This window comes from Protopterus annectens, chromosome 8.part0 (assembly GCF_019279795.1).
Source record: "Protopterus annectens isolate FY-2018-M chromosome 8.part0, PAN1.0, whole genome shotgun sequence".
NCBI classification, from domain to species: Eukaryota; Metazoa; Chordata; order Ceratodontiformes; family Protopteridae; genus Protopterus; species Protopterus annectens.
The window spans coordinates 582,447,073-582,469,165 of record NC_056741.1 but is presented as its reverse complement, the minus strand read 5'-3'; positions in this window follow the sequence as shown (position 1 = coordinate 582,469,165).

The window sequence follows — 22,093 nt, the reverse complement described above, 5'->3', positions numbered from 1 at the left end:
TGATTAATGGGTTTATAATTGAAATTACTTCATTTACTTCATTCTTGGAATTTACATACCAAGTAGGCCAAAATGAGGTTAACTTTTTGGACATCCACCTTAGTAAACACAATAACAATAGGCAATTTAGTTCTACCATCCATCGAAAACCCACATACTCTAATACGTTCTTACATTTCACAAGTTGCCATCCCCTCCATATATATAGCCACATATATATATATATATATATATACGACCACTTATTTTAAGGAGAAGGTAGTGATTTACCAACGATATATAGATGAATTATTTTTTGTTTGTAGGGGCACACATCAGGAATTTATGTTATTCATGGAAAATTTGAATAACAATGCTCAGGGCCTTCATTTTAGTTGCCAGGTGGACAGGAAGGCCATTAATTTCTTGGACCTTTTATTCTATGTGGATGAAAACTTCAGGGTACAGCACAAGTTATATCGTAAACCCACATCTGTCAATAATTTTTTTACATGCCTCAAGCATGCATCCTGACCATTTGATAGAATCTTTGCCTTTTGGTGAATTCAAACGGGTATATATAAACACTTCTGATATTAGATTGAGAGAACAGAGTTTGTTGGAAGTGGAACAGAGATTATTAAGAAGAGGATATACCAGGGAAAATCTTAAAATAGGCACGAGGAAGGCAGTGTGGGGGGGGCATGTGGAAATGGGGAGAAGGAAGGATGTGAAGAAGTTTAATAATAAGGGTTTACATGAAAGAGATGAACTTTTTTATGTAACCAAATTTTGTGAATTCTCTGAGATTTTGAAAAGATCGGTAAGGGAATTATGGCCAGTGATGACCTCACATGAGAGGTTGTCTGATATTTTTCCATAAAAAGTGACTTTCTCCTTTGGGCATTTCTACAATTTAAAAGAATTGTTGAATAGGCCTTTGGAGGGGGGACAAACTGTCTCCAGTGTAGTGAGATCTTTCCCCTGTGGTAGTTGCAGTATATGTGGGAGGATACGTAATTTATTCAGCATGTATATTAATGGCTACAAATATGCAGCCAGGGGAAAATTTAATTGTAGGTCCTGTGGCTTAGTTTACTTTTTGGGATGTGGGTGTAGTACATCTTGTTGGTATATCGGACAAATGAAAAAAAAAACAGGTTAGAATCAGGGTATTGGAACATCTAGCTGACATTAGAAACAAGAGTCTAGAAAGCTCAGTGGCTAGGCATTTTAGTTTAAAACATGAGGGAGAAATTATTTCTTTGTTCTTCAGTGTCCTAGCACAACCTCTGGGAGTGAGAGGGAATTTTGGAAGAAAATTGAATTACATGGAAACCATGCATATTTTAAATTATGGTACCCTTCATCCCAAAGGATTAAATTTGGAAATGTATTTAAAATTTTAAATAATATATGTGTAGTATTTTTTCTGAATCACAGTATACAATTTTTGTACTATCACTGACTGGGGTTGGTGTGGGATTTTTTTTGAACTGGTATTACAAAGGGTCAAGCAATTAGCAAATTAATTTACATAATAATTATTGGATTTTTGGTTAATTGTTAATTGTTATGTATATAAATCATGGATGTGTGAACAGTTTTGTATCCTTTGAAGGCAACATGCCGAGGTACCAGATTGTTTGATGAAGTAAAGAGGAATACTTTCAGCTTCTCTGTGTTTTTTTTTTTTTTATTGAGACTTTATTTGTCCTCTGAGTTGATTGTTAAGGTTGATGAGAGTGCTTTTATCCTTCTGGGTGCTGCACCTCCTAATTTTTGCCATGATTTTCTTCCTCCTGTTATACATTCGATTGATTTTGTGATTCCACCAGGGTAGCTTCTTTTATGAGTTTGTTCTGTACTTCTTCCTGGTGGGGACAGCTGCCTCTATGCAGCTATTAACATGCTTGTGCAGGGTTTCTGTGAATAGTTCTGCATAGGCAGAAGTGTTCTCAGAGTTTAAAGGGGCTTGAAACTTTGCCAGGTTCTCACTTAATAGCAGGAGGTTAGTCTTAAAATATTTCCTGATTATTCCCGGTTGAGCTGGGGGTCCAGGTTTTACTTTTACTTCAAATAATATAATTTTGTGGTCTGACGTTACCAGGGAAGGCATTCCTGTAGGGGGTGTGCAGCACTCTCCCATATTAGTGAGGACCAGATGTAGTATGGTTGCACCCCTGGTTGGTGTATTGACTATCTAGTCCAGAGAGTTTGTGTTTACAAAATCCAGGAATCTCTGTGCCTGTACGTTTGATGTCGTATAGGATTCCCTGTTAATAGTAGGGTAATTAAAGTAACCCATGAATATGGTATTGAGTTGGATGGTTAGTGTTTCTAATAAATTTCAATATATGGTATGGGTTTCCTGGGTCATAGAGGGGGATCTATAGCTTGCAAGGAAGTGGTACTGGATTTTACCTATGGTGATTTGAACATGGAGCAGCTCAAGTTCATTGTCCTGTTTGACCAGCCTTGAAGTACATTTATTTTTGATGTAAATAGAGACACCTCCACCTTTAGTCCCTGCCTGTGAAGTAGCTGGTCTAAATGTGTGGAAGGCATTATAACCTTGCACTGTTGGAGTGTTCTCTGTGGCTTTAAACCACGTCTTAGAGACTGCACAGACATCAGCATTCTCTAGGGTAAAAAGAGTTTCCAGGGAGTGGAGTTTTTTTTTTTGTTTAGGCTTCTAGTATTGAGCAGTAATATCTTTAGATGTTCTTGGTTTTGATTTGCTATGTCGGAAGCACTTTCAGTTTGGCATTGCCTAAAAAAGGCACTATGGGGGAAGACAATGTTTTAGCTAATATTCGAAAGCCTAGAGGGGAGAGATGCAGACCATCTGTTGAACATCTCCTTCCACGTTGACAAATATTACATCCTCTTAGAATGACACCAGAAACTAAGCCAATTATTAAAGTCAATCATGTTTTGTTCGTATTGTGGCATCATCCTTGGAGAAGGTAAAATGCTGCTCAGTGCTAGGCTCATACCAGACTGAGACACATATTCTGAGAGATCTATGATATCTCTCTTCATATAGTCTAGGGAGGTACATCTCAGGTCATTGGCTCCCACATGGACTATGACTGAGTCATATTGCTAATTGTGGTCCAATGACCTGAGTGCATGTGTAATGTGACGGATCTTAGCCCCTGATAAGCAACTGACTGTAACTTTCTCCTTACTCAGCCTGGTGAGAGGGACATCAGTGTGTCTCACTATGGAGTCTTCAATGACTAGAATGTTGGATTGTGTGTTAACTTGTCTTATGGGTTTAGAGGTAGAGGTTCCATGATCTTTAGCTCTATATGTTGATCTGGGTGTTGTTTTGAAGAGTGTGTTTGGGGCTGCTGATAGTATTCCTTTTGTGTACTTTGCCTAGGAGGTCTTTGTGGTTTAGAAAGGTTAAATGTTAAGTGCCTCAGTATATGTGGGTCTATATGTCTTCTTTGAATTGTGTGTGATGGGTGCAGTATGTGTACTTCTGACAACCTTATTGACATTAAGAGTACTTTTATGTGAGAGCTTTGCCTCCAGTGACATTGTGTAAATACATCTCTCACATACCATATCAGTTTGTTTGAGAATTAACTGGTTGTCAATAAACATGAGGCAATTTCTACATTGCCTCAGGATGCCCATATCCACCAAGCCAGTAAAGTAAACAGTAGGAAAGTTCATATCCATGGCAAAATACCCTTTTTTGTTGATTAGATTGTTGGAATGAGAATATCAATCACTGCTAGGAGTATTTGGTTTGCAACTATGTGGACAGTGCTTGCCACTGCAAACTAGTTGTCCTGTGTGTAACTAGATACTGGATAAATTTCAATTGTGCTTTTCCCGGAAAAATGTCACTCAAGGTCTCTGAGTCTGTACAGAGCACTATCAAACACTTGAGGGGAAACTAATACGTAGACTCTGAAAATTTAAGGATGAAGTATTTAGGCAGATATTCTGAAGTTAGAAACAAGGCCTTGTATCCTTTTAGTAAGGTATCTCTGTGAGCATTCTAGTTGTTACATGTGTCTGGACAGATACACGCCGAAGGGGGCATTATATTCAATGACTGGCCTAATGAGGGTTAAGTAAAGGGGGACAATGACATCCCTAGAGCTTATCTATCATAAATTTATTATCCTCTATAAAAAGTTCTTAACAGCTTTCTACACAGTTCTGATAACTGAATTATAAATGTCAGCTAAGCTTATAGCAGGGACAGCACAAAAAAGTAAGCAGTGCTGGAACTTACAAGAAGTTGAACTCCAAGGAAGCATGTACATAGTTATGGTGCCTTATCAACCACTGTACCTGATTGTTTCCTTGCTTGCCTGTCAGAGTGCGCTCATAGGATGGTTTCTGGAAATGATTCTTTCATGGGGTTCCTAAATGCTCCGTTCTTGATTCCCCTTTATACAAGTGTACCTGCTACTGCTAAGAGAAGCCATTTAAGAGAAAGGTTTCAGGTACCATTTTTTTGGTTGATGATATCCACCTTTACATCTCCTTTCCTTAGGAGGAAATGTTGACTGTCATAATAAGTAGGCCACAATGACATCAATAAATGCAGGAAAAGTAGCTGATTAAAACTGAGTCTAAGCAGGACAGAGGCAGTGAGGATTCCTTCTACTTTTAGTTCATCTTCTGTTTCAAATTTGTTCCCCCTACTGTTATAGGGGAATTACAGTGGAGTTTGCATGTCTGGTACATAGCCCATGCTCTGTTCTCTAAGATTACCTCTCCCTTAAGGACCAAGTATTAGCTGCTGTTATACTAACTTTTTGTTGCCTGAAAAACATTGCCAGAATAACATATTTTCTGCCACTTGATGACTTAGAAGGTTGTGCATATTTTGATATTCTTGTGTTTGGATTACTACAATATAATTGTCTGTGCTGTATGCCGCAGTATATATTATAATAGTTTCCATTCTGTACTTTCATATCACACTGGTGCTATGTAGTTTTGCAGTTGTTGCCTATGGCATTTAGCATCTTGGTCAGAAAATATAACGGTATTCTTACTGAGCAAGACAAACTGCCTGGGTTCGTCCTCACTAAGGAGCTGCTGGTCTTCCACTAACCAACTAGATCACGTTGCCCCACAGGCATGTGGCTACTAGTCATTCTTGGACTGAAGCCAGAGCACTTTGGAATGAATGTTTTGCTTATCATTCTCTTAGTCTGTGCAGTTCACTACCTTGGATGTTAAACATTGACCCTATTTCAGAGAAGTCTAAGAGGTCCCTCAAAAGCCTCTTTAATAAGGCCTTTTTAATATCTTTAAACCCTGTTTATTTTCTTATTTTATGAGTATTACATGGTATGTTCTTATTTTAAATTAATTAATTACAGTAGAGATTTTCTTCCTTCCTTTTTCTTTGTTGCATTATGAATGCAGAAAAACCCAGCCACTGGGGATGCACAAGCCAGTGCATTTCTTTGTGCCGGTCTCAAGCCCGGATAAATGGGGAGGGTTACGTCAGGAAGGGCATCCGGCGTAAAACCTCTGCCAAAAATTACTGATGGGGAGAAGTTTTCATAATTACATACTGAATCGGTCGAGGCCCGGGTTAACAATGACCACCACCAGTACTGTTAGCCAACAGGGTGCTGGCGGAAATTGGGCTACTGTTGGCCGAAGAGGAAAAGGAGGGGGAAGGCATGCCTGAAGGCAGGAAGAGAGGAGGAAGGTTAGGAGTGTAGCACTGTGGGTAAGAACTTTGAATGTTGTCAGTATGACTGGTATAGGGAGAGAGCTAGCTGATATGATGGAGAGAAGGAAGGTTAATATATTGTGCGTGCAAGAGACCAGATGGAAGAGAAGTAAGGCCAAGTGTATAGGAGGCGGGTTCAAATTGTTCTATCATGGTGTGGATGGCAGAAGAAATGGGGTAGGGGTTATCCTAACGGAACAGTATGCCAAGAGTGTTTTGGAGGTGAAGAGAGTGTCTGATAGAGTGATGTTTATGAAGCTTGAAATTGATGGTGTAATGATGAATGTTGTTAGTGCATATGCTCCACAAGTTGGGTGTACGATTGATGAGAAAGAAAAATTTTGGAGTGAGTTGGATGAAGTGGTGGTGAGTGTACCTAAGGTTGAGAGACTAGTGATTGGAGTGGACTTCAGTGGGCACGTTGGTGAAGTGAACAGGGGGGATGAGGAAGTGATGGGTAAGTATGGTGTTAAGGAGAGGAATGCAGAAGGTCAGATGATTGTGGATTTTGCGAAAAGGATGGACATGGCTGTGGTGAATACATATTTTAAGAAGAGGGAGAAGCAAAGGGTGACGTACAAGAGTGGAGGAAGATGCACACAGGTGGATTATATCCTATGTAGGAGGGCCAGTCTGAAGGAGATTGGAGACTGTAAAGTGGTGACTGGGGAAAGTGTAGTTAAGCAGCATAGAATGGTGGTCTGCAGAATTATGTTGGTGATCAAGAAGCAGAGGAGGAGTGTGAAAGCAGTGCCAAGGATTAAATGGTGGAAGTTAAAAAAGGGTGATTGTGAGGTGGAGTTCAGGGAAGAGTTAAGACAGGCACTGGGAGGCAATGAAGAGTTACCGAATAGCTGGGTAACTACAGCAGGGCTAGTAAGGGAGACTGCTAGGAAGGTGCTTGGTGTGACATCTGGACAGAGGAAGGAGGACAAGGAGACATGGTGGTGGAATGAGGAAGTACAGGAGAGTATACAGAGGAAGAGGCTGGCGAAGAAGAAGTGGGATTGTCAAAGAGATGAAGAAAGTAGACATGAGTATGAGGAGATGAGGCGCATGGCAAAGAGAGAGGTGGCGAAGGCTAAGGATAAGGCATATAGAGAGTTGTGTGAGAGATTGGACACTAAAGAGGGAGAAAAGGACCTGTACTGATTGGCTAGACAGAGGGATAGAGCTGGGAAAGATGTGCAGCAGGTAAGGGTGATAAAGGACAGAGAGGGAAACATACTCACAAGTGAGGAGAGTGTGTTGAGTAGATGGAAAGAGTACTTTGAAGGGCTGATGAATGAAGAGAATGAGAGAGAGAGAAGGTTGGATGATGTGGGAATAGTGAATCAGGAAGTGAAGCAGATTAGCAAGGAGGAAGTAAAGACAGCTATGAAGAGGATGAAGAATGGAAAGGCTGTTGGCCCAGATGACATACCAGTGGAAGCATGGAGGTGCTTAGGAGAAATGGCAGTGGAATTTTTAATCAGATTGTTTAATGAAATTTTGGAAAGTCAGAGGATGCCTGAGGAGTGGAGAAAAAGTGTTTTGGTACCTATCTTTAAGAATAAGGGTGATGTGCAGAGCTGCAGTAATTACAGAGGGATAAAATTGATCAGTCACGGCTTGAAGTTATGGGAAAGAGTAGTGGAAGCTAGGTTAAGAAGGGAGGTGATGATTAGTGATCAGCAGTATGGTTTCATGCCAGGAAAGAGCACTACAGATGCAATATTTGCTCTGAGAGTGTTGTTGGCGAAATACAGATAAGGTCAGAAGGAGTTGCATTGTGTCTTTGTGGACTTAGAGAAAGCATATGACAGGGTGCCTAGAGAGGAGTTGTGGTATTGTATGAGGAAGTCGGGAGTGGCAGAGAAGTATGTAAGAGTGGTACAGGATATGTACAAGGGTAGTGTGACATTGGTGAGGACTGAGGTGGGAGTGACAGATACGTTTAAGGTGGAGGTGGGATTACATAAAGGATCAGCTCTGAGCCTATTCTTATTTGCAGTGGTGATGGACAGGTTGACAGATGAGATTAGACAGGAGGCCCCATGGACTATGATGTTTGCAGATGACATTGTGATATGTAGTGAGAGTAGGGACCAGGTTGAGGAGACCCTGGAGAGGTGGAGATGTGCTTTAGAGAGGAGAGGAATGAAGGCCAGCAGGGCTAAAACAGAATATATGTGTGTAAATGAGAGGGAGGGTAGAGGAATGGTGAGGATGCAGGGAGTAGAGCTGGTAAAGGTGGATGAGTTTAAGTACTTGGGATCAACAGCTCAGAGTAATGGTGAGTGTGGAAGAGAGGTGAAGAAGAGAGTACAGGCAGGGTGGAATGGGCAGAGAAGAGTGTCAGGAGTGATTTGTGACAGATGGGTACCAATAAGAGTGAAAGGGAAGGTCTACAAGAGGGTAGTGAGACCAGCTATGTTATATGGGTTGGAGACGGTAGCATTGTCGAAAAGGCAGGAGTCAGAGCTGGATGTGGCAGAGTTAAAAATGTTAAGATTTGCACTGGTTGTGACTAGGATGGACAGGATTAGGAATCAGTATATTAGAGGGTCAGCTCAGTTTGGAGACAAAGCAAGAGAGGCGAGATTGCGTTGGTTTGGACATGTGCTGAGGAAGGATGCTGGGTATATTGGGAAAAAGATGCTAAGGATGGAGTTGCCAGGTAAGAGGAAAAGAGGAAGGCCTAAGATGAGGTTTATGGATGTGGGGAGAGAGGACATGCAGGCAGTTGCTGTGAATGAGCATGATGCAGAAGACAGGAAGAAATGGAAACAGATGATCCACTGTGACGACCCCTAACAGGAACAGCCAAAAGAAGATGATTATGAATGCAGAAAGAGAATATGGAACTGAATGTATTTTTGTGAAGTATAAGGAGCTACAGAATGGAACTTGATGCGAAAGTCCATTGTAGGGGGGACTATCATTTTGCTTTGTTGCTTATGGGCATACCTGTCAACCACATATCTCAAGAAATCTGTACAAAGCCAAAAATAATGGTTGGACAAAGGCTAAAAAATAGGGACAGATTTTAAATATTATGCTCATAAACTGAGAAATTTGCTAGAACAACAGGTTTTATATTAGCTTGCATTTTCTGAAGGATATGAAGTCCAAAACTGAAATTTCTGTCATTTTGTGACTTCAGTCCTCAATAGGAAACCATGAATTTTACGAGAACACACCAAAAATATGAAACAAAAATCAGGGCATTCTGCAAAAATCTGGGCAGTCGAGAGGTATGTGACTATGCAAGAGCAGCAGGTGCATGTCAGTTGCAGCCTACAGAATATAGTTAGTAACCAAAGGTGGTGTTGGCTCATCTAGACACAATTATTAGCACAGAGTATGGTGTCCCATCTCATCTGTGTATCCATAATGTAGTTCTGCAACACTTCATTGCATTCTTAGAATATTTCAGGCTGACAAGAAACTACAAAATGAAAATGCTATGAACAAAACAACGTACACAGACATTCTATAATAAATATTGTCATGTTTTGTCGCCACAATATTAACAAGCCGCATTGTTACTGACATTTCAAGTAGTGACTTTATGTTTATGTTAAATTCTGTCTCGCGTTTCCATTTTTCTAGTGAGTTGTTTTTTTTTATTTAAATGGTCATATTCTGAAGTATTTTTGTTTTAGAATTAATTTGATTCCTAGATATACTTTTCATGTTAAAACTGCAAGCGATTTTGCAAAAAATTATGTTTTTTTTTTTTTCATTTTCTAAGTTTCATTGTTTACTTAGTTTTTCTCTATAACCATGTCCACAAAATGATATCATAGTAGGTAATGGGCAGCAATTTACATAGAATTGCAAAGTATTCTGGGCAAACACAACTAACTTACATCTTTAGAAGAACAGCTTGTTTACATTGTGGTTTCCCTACTACATCATCAAATGTGTTAGTTTTCAATGTAAGGTCTTTACCTGCAAGACCTAGTTGATATAACTTGTTTTTGTAGGAAGTAAGAAACTCCTACTGATGCATTTACCATTAAAATATGGTAGCCCATACATGAGTTGAAGTACTGATGCAGTATGGGTTCAAGCTTTCATGGTGTCATGGTAAGGGTTTTTATTTCCAATAAAGAATTAGTAAGCTGTCCTTATCAACAAAAATAGAATGTAAAAAGAACCAAATTTTGCATCAAAAACTGTATAATTTGGCATTGTATATGGTAAGGGGGTTAAAACCACCTTCAAGGGTTCATTACTTACACCAGCTTCAGAACATGATCAATAAACTTTAAGTAACATCATCAAAAGGCAAACCTTAGATTTGTTGAAGTAGATCATTCAAAGACATGGCTTTGTTGCTTAGTTTTTTTTTTTTTTTGCAATAAGACAGGGTATTTTAGTAGTGTTTTTTTTGTATGCTGCACTATTTAAATTATTGTGAAATATTTTATATTTCCATAATAGTTGCAGAAAAACAGGCGATCCTTTTATTAAGTAAGTCAAGGGGCCGTATTTTGAAATATTGGGGAGTATCAAGGTGGCACAGTTTCCACCATCCTGGCCTTTCTTCTCTGAATGGTAACAATGAACCCACCCAAGGTGACATCATTGCAACTGGTAGGATCTTCCAAATTCAATATCTTGCAATGCCAAGGTATCGAACCTCCCAATTACTGTGCATTTACCAGAGTACTTTGATTTTACTTCTTAAAATGCCACCATCTCCTCCAGCAGAGTACATAGTAAAAAATGTTTACTGTTATGAGTTAGGTTGTTCAATAAACAGAAAACTAAATGTAGTAGATATAGATTTCTACTGTATATACTTACTTGGAAAAGAAAAAATATTTGCCAGTATGATAAAACTTCTGTAAATGCCTGTAATGTTTTATTACCCATTGGATAGCTGCTGAAAGCTATGCAAATGAGGTCAATTTGTGAACCAGGAAACACTAACCTGTCCGTGGAAGATTAGTGTTATTTGCAGAAATGTACTCCGTTGGTAATGGAGTACCATTCTGCAAATAGCTAAACGGAGCTATGACAGCTCCAAATAAAGGATGCATCCAGTTGAGGAAGCATGCCAATGGTCAAATATAAGGCCACTGGCATTTTTATAGGTTGAAAATTAATAAAAAATTATTTTTATTTGTTTTCCCCGATCAACAATGTTTAAGCATCAAAAAACCAAAATAGCAGCACGCTATTAACTGAAAAATCCACAAAACAAAAACACGATGCCAGCACGGAGAAATAAAAGTTGAATTTAATTCCACAACTGCCAAAAGTAAGCACTTTCGTCTCCTACAATGAAGACTTCTTCAGACTAATGACAATCAACATAAAAATTCAATTTAAGTACTATAATAGTAATCAATTAAACAATTAAAAGCTTCAATAGCTGTTAAAACAACAGTTCACATTAAAAATACACACCATAATTTTCTACGCCTTCCCTAGTGTCTCAATCCCTTCCTTTTTAAATACATTATAAATTCTTCCCTATTGTTAAGCCCTGGGGGAAAACAAGCATTTAACCTAACCTGCCAGCAATATTCAAGCCATCCTAATTCTTCTTCTATATTTATTGTTTTGACATTAGGATGCACTGAATCTAAAACTAAGCACTTAAAATTGATTTTACATTTCTTTTTGGCATAGCGCAGAAAATAATTAAAAAATAGCCAAAAATAGGCATGTTTAATAAAAATTCAACAAGTGATCAGCAACTCAGGAACAAAAAATGATGGATGGAATATGAAAAACTGCTCGTACGACAAGGATGTAATCACAATTTATTGGAATTCACACAACACAACTCCTGGTTTAGCGCTTTCGACTGTACCACAGTCTTCATCAGAACAATATAAAGCAACAACCATTTGATATATATACTCATCCCTTAATTGTATAATGATGTGATTGATGTAAAAGTCCGCCAAAAAAGTTAAAGAAACATTACAAATTTTCACATGTTCTATAAACTTTTCTCATATGTTTAAGACTTACTTAACATTTTTGTTAAGTAAGTCTTAAACATATGAGAAAAGTTTATAGAACATGTGAAAATTTGTAATGTCTCTTTAACTTTTTTGGCGGACTTTTACATCAATCACATCATTATACAATTAAGGGATGAGTATATATATCAAATGGTTGTTGCTTTATATTGTTCTGATGAAGACTGTGGTACAGTCAAAAGCGCTAAACCAGGAGTTGTGTTGTGTGAATTCCAATAAATTGTGATTACATCCCTGTCATACGAGCAGTTTTTCATATTCCATCCATCATTTTTTGTTCATGTTTAATAAAAAGATTATTATGTCATGCAGGTCAATGGCAGGCTGAAGACAATATGGCTACTGAGTAGTGGTTGCTAAGGGGGGAAGCTCAGTTTGAGAGATGTAACTAAGCATTAGTAGGCAATCCTATGCAAATGAGGATAAGGATAGTGAATCCCAATTTTCCCTGGTATGTGAGCCATGTCCCTAGAGTGTAAGTGTAGGAGTAGGGGAGTAGCGCTTGTTTGCGCGGCGCTGCCCCTTGTGGAAACAGAAAGGGAAAAAGAAGGAAAAGAAGTAGTAGGAAGTTAACCAAGGAGAACTAGCAGAGCTGCCAGGTGAAATATATCAGAATCAGCCAATTACACAGGTAGCAGACTAGCCCAGCCTAGCCCAGCACTTTAAAATCTGCAAACACCATTCCCCATGTTTTTTCTCAAGAACTCTGCAACACTGCAGTATACAAAGAGTGAAAACTTAAAAAGCATAAGTCAGACAAAATGTTAGGGGCTGCTATTGCTATCATAAGCCAACATGTGCAAGATGTTGAGGGTGGTGATATTGCGAATGCTGCTGAGCAACCCACAGTGAGGAGACAGAGAAGAGTGTACAGACCCACGGTAACCTATCAGGGGCTACATGAGCTGGAGATAGTGGAGCGCTATAGAGTGAACAGAGACCTCCTGCAGCAAATTGTTGAGCTGTGCTGGCCACGCCTCACACACAGAACCAACAGAGGGGAACCCACACAAGTGGATACCAAGGTATGTGTCGGCCTACGAATACTAGCTACAGGTACCTTCCAGAGACCAACTGTTGATATGATGGGGGTTTCACAGGCATCAGCATCCAGGGTACTGCACCAGTTCCTGGATGCCATGTCAGCACATGTCGGTGAGCATGTATATTTCCCCAATTTCCGTGAGGCATTGGCCAGCAATATGCATCTTTTCCACCAAATAGCAGAATACCCCGAGGTAGTGGGTGCAATAGACTGCACGCACATACACATCAAAGCACCACCTGGTGAGCGGGGTAGGGTCTACATCAACCGCAAGGTCTTCCCCTCCATCAACTGCCAGGTCATGTGCAATGCCCAGGGCATAATAATGAATGTGTGGTGCTGGCTGCCCTGGAAGCTATCACGATTCCCACATCTGGCATCTGATGCAGTTGTACCAGTGATTTGCTAATGGGGACATCCCTGACGGTCACCTAGTGGCGGATGCTGGATACGCACTGGAGCCGTGGCTGATGACACCCATCAGAAATGCAAACACACATGAGCAAGGAATCCATAATGAGGCACAAGGACAAACAAGAAACATAATCGAGCATGTGTTTGGGATGCTCAAGTCACAGTTCCGGTGCCTGGACACATCTGGTGGAGCCTTGCAGTACTCACCAACTACATATACCCAAATCATCATGGCATGTGCCATGCTACACAATATGATCCTGCAAAAACAGCTGCAGCAGGAACAGCATGGGGCAGGGCCAAACAGCCCCCCCACCATTGCCAAGGCCTGCACAAGCACAGCATGACTTGGAGAAGGAACAACCTGAGCCTGCCCAGTAGGCAGAAGGAGGCGTGCCCAGTATGCCTTGGATTTGGCAAAGAGGCAATGCATAGCACATACACTGACTCAGTAGGAACCCTGGAAATGATACCTCTCTCTGACTCGCACATACAATAAAAGGGATGCCTAACTTGACACTACCTGTTTTCAAACATGTATAGGGAGTGTACTATGTGCATCCGACATATGCAGCCCTGCAGCACCACCTGAGGCATGATTGCCCTATTTTAAGCAATATAAAGCAGTGCTAAGCACATTTTACCACTGTTTAGCATATTTAAGCACAATTGCGTGGAGCTGCGCACCGCGCAAACTAGCACAACGTTGGGCAATGTTGGGCAACATTGGGCAATGTTGGGCAAAGTTGGGCAAAGTCAGGCAAAGTCAAGCAAAGTCGGGTAAACACGCTCACACCTGCATTACTGTTCCTTAACCAGTCAGGTCTGCCTAGTAGGAAAATAAAAAGCAGTGACAGGGCTCAAACTCAGGATACTGTGCACTACAGTCACAGTACTGAACCACTAAGCCATGACAGCATTTCACTGGCACAGACACAGCAGGACAATTGTAGACTAACGCAAACACAAACAAATGCTGTATCATGCCCTCTGAACTTCCCCCCAGGCCTATGCAGACAAATAACAGCAGGCCAGGCAGTGTGATGTGGGTTGGGTAGGCTATGAAGTCACAAACTAATATACGTGAAATTGGAAGCTACGATCTGTAGTACAGTAGTATACCTCAAGCCAGTACGATAGGCAACAGTACAGACTGAAACAGAGTACTTGACATAGCAGTGCAGGCCTAGCAAATGTGTATAAGTGTCAGGTGAACCCCTCATCCTATGTACACCCACAGTAACAATCAGGTGTGCCCCCGGGTAGAGATGTACAAATAATAGCTGTCCCCCCTGTATGTAGAAATGTTAATAAGTCTATGCAAAGTGACTCATGGAAGCCCTGCAGGCACAGCATGCTTCCTGTCGATGTACAACACAAAGGATATGAAACTGTTGAATGCGTTACAGCAACATTTGACACACTCCACAAGTGTTGGTGCACAACAGACCATGGAAACTATTGTCTTATAAGCCTATTAAGCCTGATCTGCAAGGGCATGGAGTCCATCATAATGGAACTCATAAACAGAGCTATTGGGAGCCTACAAACATCCAACCCTACCAATTTTGGTTTGGTCTGGGGCAGATCATGGTTCCCAAACCTGCTAGACTGTTTTCAAGGCAGTCACCCAGGACATACATCAATTAAATGAGCTACACACATCCCACATAGACCTTGAAAAGCCCTTTTCCAACATCCCAGATGCATGTCATATCCACAAAATCAACAACTGGTGCATAAATATGTATGTCATCTGATGGATTGCCAACTGGGGCACAGATAGATCCCACAAGGTAAGAATTGTGGTCTTCTGTTCAAGCTGGTAACAACTGCTGTCCCCCATGGCTCAGTCCTGGGACCCCTCCTGTCTGGTGTATACTTTTCAGAAATACAGTCAAATACACGGGGGTTATTTTTAGCAAAATTTGTGGATGACCGCAAAAAAATTTGTCATAATCAATGTTTGGGATAACAGAGACATCCTTAAAAAGGGTCTCAGTCAGACAGATGTGGTGTCAAAATTATGGCCTCGAGCTACAGTCATACAAATACCACATAGGTGCCAACACTCTAAATATGGAGGTAATAATAAGGGATCTATGGACACGTGGATAGTCATCTCTACTTCCAGAAACACATTCACAAAGTGGTCAGAAAATCATGCTATGTCTTCCCACAAACTGCCAAGGTCTTTGCATGTAGGTCAAAGGAGGTTCCCTCTACTCATCAGTCATCAGACCCATCAGAGAGTACCACAACACACTTGTGATGAATCTGACTAGGCACCTTCAGCAGCTGGAAAGACCACTGAAGTGCCTCAACAAGAGGATTACTGGCCTCATACAGTTGCCCCATGCAACAAGACTGAATTTCACTTAATCTGTACTCTGTTGCATACTGTATACTCAGGAGATCTCTGCCCAACAGACAGGTCCATGTCCAATACAGAACTGATGTACATCCGCTGTCTGAAGTAAACCCAACCTCACTGTACCATATGATCTAGGGATATCATAATCACAACATTAAATAGAACATGTTGGAGGGATACATTACTAACTCACAGACTTCCTTTACTTTGGAACAGGCTCCCACCCAACATTAAGCCGAGTCCCTCACTGACACTCTTCCAGAGGAGCCTTGATCAGTGTATGTGAAACTGAACTGTCACACCATGGATCACTTCATCAGCTCTACTACACAGAGGCCTAGGGAACTAACTCCATGGGTGGTGATAGCTGCACACTCTGGCCATACTAATATATGCCTTCAGGCAGATAGCCTATTACCTACCTATGTACACATATATATATATATATATATATATATATATATATATATATATATATATATATATATATATATATAGGGGGAACACAGTGTAATAAGCCAAAGATGGATGGGCAGAGATGTGTGTAAGATGGTGACCATGACAGGGAGCCATCCAGGACTGTCCCACCCACCACACATCCCAATGGCAGGAAAGACATGAGGTGCACATCTCTCCCACTGTACATAACAGACACCAGTATCTGTAAGCATTACAGTGTATGTGGTCCATGTGCCTGCTGTACAACATGACTGTACAATGAAGTACACATCTACTATCTGTAGACGTGTACCTGTCACATAGGTTCATACGTATGTAGTAGACTATCTCCACAAAGGCATATATCAGCCTATGCAAGTTGTGCAGCTTTCACCACACCATTGGGTAGTCTCCCAAGGCCTAGTTTGAATACTTAGTACCCTAAGCCCCTTTCCAGTGGGGTTGCTGATGTGATGACTGGCATGAATTGTCTGTTTCCCATCCACTCATCAAGGTTCCAATTGAAGATTGTCAACGAGGGGTTCTGTCTCATGTACATTGGGACTCTGTTCCATAGTAAGGCAAGTGTCTGGGATGATACTCTATCCCACCAGCATATTGTATTCATTGTTCTGATAAGGTTCATATCCCTGGAATGTGTAGGGTGACTCAATGTTATTATCTGTAGATGGAGCATGTTCAACAGTTATGTGTTGGACATAGCTCTGTATGTTAGGCAAAGTGTGCATCTGAGTAGGCGGTACATAACGAAGAACAGATTTAGTTTTACCAGTTGTGTTGCATAACACAACTGTTTTGAGGCCTGTAATCCTCTTGGTGAGGTACCTATGTGGTCTCTACAGCTGCTGGATATGCTAAGTCGAGTGCATCCAAAATGGTGCACTGTACTCAATGATGGGTCTGATGACGTAAGAGTAGAGTGCCAACACTACCTCTCTGGATCCTGATGCAAGCCCTTTGTTGATTAGGTTGGCCACATAGGATCTCCCAATCACTTTGGCAACATGGTTGTCAAAGGAATGATGACTATCTATCTGTATCCCCAGATCCATTATTACCTTGTCATTTTTAAGGGGGTAACACCTATGTGGTAGTTTGTGGGTATTTTGATTTCAGCAAAGAGGATCACTATGCTTTCCTCCACAGTGAGCTTGAGGCCATGATTCTGACACCACCCATCTGTCTCATAGAGTCCCTTCTGGAGAATATGTCTGTCTTCTGGGGAATCTATTATGGTAAACACTTTACAGTTCCCAGCAAACTTAGTCAACCCCAACCCTCCTGTGTTGGCATGTACATTTGAGAAGTCTATACCAAACAGGAGGGACCCCAGGACTGAACCCAGGGGAACACCAGTCATTACCGGTGTAGAGTCTGACACGAAGCCAGCAACTCTTAATGTGTGGGATCTATCTGTGAGCTAGTTTGCAATCCATATTGTGATGTATGGATACATAGCCAAGTTGGTGAGGTCATCTATGATACCTGACTGGGGAATGGTGTCAAAGGCCTTAGCGAGGTATAGGTAGGCTATGCTGAGCTCATTTCAATCATCTGTAGCCTGGGTAACTGTCAAAGGAATACTCCCAGTTCAGGAGGTGCGATCTGCATTTCACGAAGCCAAACTGGGTGCGCTCAACTGTGTGAAGGTTCCCAATCTCTGTATTGTTGACTTCCATTATGATTGGCTCCATTGCCTTGCAGAACACACTTGTCAGGCTCATAGGGCATGAATGCCAAGGGGTTTTTGTGGCCCCACCCCTGTGGAGTGTGAAGAATGTTGCTATGCAACATTCTATGGGTACATATCCTGTAGAGAGCATGTAGAGAGAGGTGTAGGTATCCTTGATGAATATGGATACATCCTCACCGTATGTGCTATGATTCATGTTCTGATGCTGGAAGGTATGGAATGAGTAGTATCCTGGTAGTGCTGGTGTGCTGTCTGGAGCCTTGAACTAGGTTTCTGTTACTGCACAGATATCAATATTCTCCATAATGAGAAGTGTCTCAAGTGTGTGCATCTGGAGGCTGAGACTTCTGGCAATGAGTAGCATTTAGCTCACTTTGTGGTTATTTGTATTGGTTACGGGGTTTGGTTTGTCCTGCATGACTGGTGTTCCACACCTGAAGTCAGCATCTCATTGGTCCCATCTGACCATTAGCTAATTAACCTACATATCCACATTCTGGACCCACACCCCCATTAAGGAAACCATGTTAAAAAATGTCTCCAAAGCCAACTTCATGCTTCTTAAGACAGAAGTGCTGAACTGCAGGACACCCATGCAGATGGACAATACAGTTACGACTACTGAATCCTTCCCAATTGCACTTTATAAGCACTTACATGACTGCATGCATTGTGCTATCCCAAACAGAACCAAGATTCTATCCTCCAAGAAAAGGAAGCCAATCTGGTGTTCCCCTGCCATAAACAAACTGCACAACAGAAGGAAGAAACTGTTGCAAAGGAGGGTAAAATCCCATGAGTGGAGGAGCTCCATGGTCAACATCAGTAAGAAGCTGTGATCCCTGATAAAATCCTTCAAAGCTAGTTATGAAAACAAAATCGACACTGATTCTAAAGACAACCACAGAGCATGCTATAGCTATGTCAGGATTCTCAATGGCAACACTCAGATCTGCTCTGAGTTACAGCTCAATGGCACTAAATACACAGATTCAACTGATATTGCCAACATCCTGGCAGATAGGATCAGTGCTAACTTTTCCCCCTCTCACCCATGAAAGAGCACATCTCTATAATGGAAGACTGCAAAGTTGCTGTCATTACGAGGTAAAAAACACTCTCCAAAGCCAGGAACACAGCATCCATGGGACCTGATAACTTCTGAGGCTGTGTTCTACACAAACTACAGAATGAACAGGCACCACACCATCGTACCATGTTCAGTCATAGCCTCACCTCAGGCTTTGTGCCTGCTGAATGGCGCACAGCAATGGTTATCCCACTACACAAGGGTGGAGACACCACGGACCCCAGGAACTAGCGCCTCATTAGCCTGATGAGCCTGCTCTGCAAAGCCATGGAATGTATCATCATACAACTTATAAAAAAAGACATTGGTAATCTCCAAACTCTGGACCACAACCATGTTGGGTTTGTAAAATGAAGATCATGTCTCCTAAACCTGATAGACGTCATTGAAGCAGTCACCAGAACCGTAGACAAGGGTAAGGTGGTTCGCACAGCCTATGTAGATCCTGCCACGGCTTTCAACACCATCCCCCACTCTGGAATTATAGATAAACCCACTAAACTAAGTATAAATTGCTATTTCTCAAGATGGGTTGCCAACTGACTCACTGACAGAACACACACTGTGAAAGTAGCAGACTCCAAGTATGACTTTGGAGCAGTGATGAGTGCAGTACCACAAGGTCCAGTCCTGTGTCTTGTCCTGTTTAGTATCTACTTCCCTGAAGTAAACTTTAACATGGAAGGTCTGTGGCTAATGAAGTTTCCAGATGACTGCAAACTAGGAGCCATAATTGTAAATACTAAAGATGTGGACATCCTACAAAAGGGCCTCACTGAGACAGATGCCTGGTGTCAAAGCCATGGTCTCAAGCACAATGCCAAAAAGTACATTATGATCCCCCTTGGTAAAAACTCTGTAGCCATGAACTACAACATAGGCAGTAGTATACTTAACACTGAAAGTGTGATAAGAGACCTTGGGTCATGGGTGGACAGTGGACACACCTGTGATAATCACATCCCCACAGTAGTCAGGAAATCCTTCTATGTGGCACACCTCATCACAAAAGGTGTCTCATGCAGAATAGAAGAGGATATTGTTCCCCTCTACTCATCACTCACTAGATCCATAATAGAGTACAACGCCCCTTTTGCTATGTACCTCACAAGACATCTACAACAACTGGAAAGCCTGCAGAAATACCTCACAAAGAGCATTAGTGACCTGAAATACATGCCATACACAGACTGTCTCAAAATGCTCCAGCTGTACTCTCTCGCATATCGCCTACTCAGAGGTGATCTCTGCCTAACATACAAAGCTATGTCAAACACAGAGCTGTTGGACATGCTCCATGTAAAACAATCACAATCCCTTTGATCTTTGGCCCCAAAACCCAGAGTGAAATACAAAAGGAAGGGGTGTATCCATTTACCTTATGGATACCCACATCTTCAGGTTAGTGGCACAGCATGAGGCCTTGGAGACCATGCAAGTGCAACTAACATTGGGCAAAGCTGCTTATCAGATTGTAGCCTGCTACAGATCACCTGCCTTGTCTTAGGAACCTCACTCAGTATTTCTGAAAACAGTGGAAAATATAAAGGTCCTACCAAACACCATTATATGAGGAGATTACAACTACCCAAACATTGAGTGGGAGAATTACTTGTGTGCAACGTCCTTTGCCCAATGTTTCCTAGAGTTTAAAAACTCAAACGCCCTGGAACAGCTGGTCACCACGCCCACTAGAGGTGACAACATACTGGACCTGATCATCACCAACATGGGGTACCAGTGTTCCACAACAGAGATAAACCACTCGCTGGTAATATCAGATCATAAAGTAATCACACTGGACATCCACATCCCACCCCCTCCAGTCAAGGAAACCACTGTGAAGACATTTTCAAAAGCAAACTGCACACTTCCCAAGACCAAAGTGGAAAGTTCCAAAGCCCCCTTGCTATAGGATAATGCTATACATCTGCTGAATCATTTACAAGTGCATTCTATGAGCATCTACAGGGATGCATGGATTGAGACATCCCAAATAAAACCAAGACGCACTCCTCCAAAAATAAGAAACCAATCTGGTGGTCGTCGCCCATAAATAAGCTATACAACAGAAGGAGGAAATGAACACATGATAGAGCAAACTTCACAAAAGGAAAGGCATCACTGATCATTATTAGAAAGAAACAATGATCGCTCATAAAATAATCCAAGGCCAGTTTCTAAAGACAAATTGCCAAGGAATGTAAGAATAACAACCACAAAGCCTTCATTAGCTATACCAAACATTTAGGTGATAACTCTCAAATATGCTGTCAGCTACTGCAAAATGGCAAAAAATACACTGAACCAACTGACATTGCCCACATCCTGGTGGACAAGTTCAGTGCAAACCCCCCCATTACACTCAAAAGGGCCTGTGTCCATCCTAGAAGAATGCAGAGCCCCAGACTTCATGGACATGCAGGTAAAAACAGCCCTCTCCAAAGCTAAGAACACAGCATCAATGGGACTGGATGGTGTCCCAGGCTGCGTCTTACACCAGCCACAAAAGGAACTACACCCTCACTTACATTCACTGTCCAGACTCAACCTTACCACAGGCTAAGTACCCAAAGAATGGCATACATCAACAGTCATCCAGCTCCACAAAGGGGGTGCCACAACAGAACCTGGAAACTATTGCCCTATAGGCCTACTCAGCCTGGTCTGCAAAGCTATGGAGCAAATTATCATGGAACCCATAAACAGAGACATTGGGAACCTCCAGACACTGGACTCTACCCAACTTGGCTTTGTTAAAGGCAGATCCTGCCTCCTAAACCTAGTTGACTTCTTTGAAACAGTTACCAAGGACATAGATGGAGGTGAAAGTAGTCCACACAGCCCACCTGGACCTCACTAAGGCCTTTTGAAACCATTCCCCACTCTGGCATCATGGACAAGTTTACCAGCTTGAACATTGACAGCTATGTCACAGGGTGGGTGGCCAACTGTCTCACAGATCAAACACACATGTTCAGAGTTGCAGGTGCCATATCCGACTCTAAACCAGTCACAAATGGCATCCCACAGGTCTTGGTCCTGGGACCCCACCTGTTCAGTGGATACTGCTCAGAGGTACAGGCAAGCATGGGAGGAGTATGGCTGAACAAGTTTGCAGATGACTGCTAACTGTGGTCCATAATTGACTCTACGGCTGACACAGACATCCTTCAGAAGGGTCTTACAGAGACAGACACCTGGTGTCAAAACAATGCCCTCAAGCAGAATGCCAAAGAATGCATAGTCATCCCCTTTGGATAAAACAAAGTGCACACAAATTAACACATAGGTGCTAATCTATTATGTACAGAAAATGTAATTATG